Here is a 1,270-nt window from a genome sequence, read left to right as displayed (position 1 = left end):
ATGTAATGAATAAAAATAAATAATAATAAAAAAATAAAAAATAAAAAACAAATAAAGGGGGAGGGGCTTGCTATGTTGCTCAGGCTGTTCTCAGATTCCTGGGCTCAGGTGATCCTCCCTCCTACCCTGCCAAGTAGTGGAGATACAGGGACATGCCACTGTATCCTGCCAACCTTTAAACAATCTGTTCCAGGGTGACTCTTTTTTTTTGTTTGTTTGTTTTTCATGTATTTTGTACAGGATCTCTACATAGCTCAGACTTGTAGTGATCCTCCTGTTCTCAGCTTCCCCAGTGCTGGGATTACAGGTGTGCACCATCATGCCTGGTCTCAGTGGCCCACTCAGCGTGCCCAGGAGCAGGGCTGGCCCAGCATGTGGTGCCGGGGATTGAACCCCAGTCCCTGCGCTTGTTTAAGTAGGTCCTTAGTCTGCTATTTTGCTGGCACAAGGGTGACTTTTTAGAGGTTGTACAGGATGAACTTCTGGAATTTTTCTGACTTTTTGCCTCTCTGCGACAGTACACATCTTTGGAAAGAAGATTAAAGGACTCTTGGTGCCCCTCTCTAGCCCAAATTCTCCCTTCAGCTGATGGCCCTTAGTGGTAACAGACTTAAGGGAGGTCTATGTTCCAAAAACAAAACAAATCCCAAAATGATTTGGAACTGAGACAGAGTGACTTGCCTCAGGCCTTGGTGTGAATCAGTCAAGGCTTTTTTTCATATTTGATGTCCTTTGACTCAGAGTCCCGTGCTTTTGCCATGTGATCCGCAGTCTTGTGCAATGCATGAGTGAGTTTCAGGCTAGGCAACGTGGTATGTGCCTGTAACCCCAGGCTGAGGAGGATCACTGCAAGTTCGAGGCCAGCCTGGGCTACAGAGTGAGGCCCTGCACGCGAAAACCAACCAAAAACCAACAAGCAAAGATGGGTTTCAATTTTAAACTTAAATGACTGCCAATGACAGGACTGATAGGTGTCCTGTACTTTTCAGAGTCACATTGGCTTTTGTTCGTATTTTTAGGGAAGGGTCTACAGGTTCTCAATACGAGGGCTGGAGAGACGGCTCAGTAGATGGGACTCGCGGTGATATACCTGTTTACAGCCTCCCAAGAGCTGGGCTTACAGGTGCACACCACCACAACTAGTCTCAATTGCCATCTCAGCCCATGCCGGGGGCTAGGGCTGGCGCTGCAGGCCCAGGGATTGAACCCCTGGCCCCTATTCCTGCTTGCAGATGCTTTAATCTGCGCTATTTGGCCGGCTTTTTTTTTT

This window comes from Octodon degus, unplaced genomic scaffold (genome assembly GCF_000260255.1).
Source record: "Octodon degus isolate 3935 unplaced genomic scaffold, OctDeg1.0 scaffold00092, whole genome shotgun sequence".
Lineage (NCBI taxonomy): Eukaryota > Metazoa > Chordata > Mammalia > Rodentia > Octodontidae > Octodon > Octodon degus.
The sequence above is the reverse complement of the archived record's forward strand: the minus strand, read 5'-3'. Positions refer to the sequence as shown.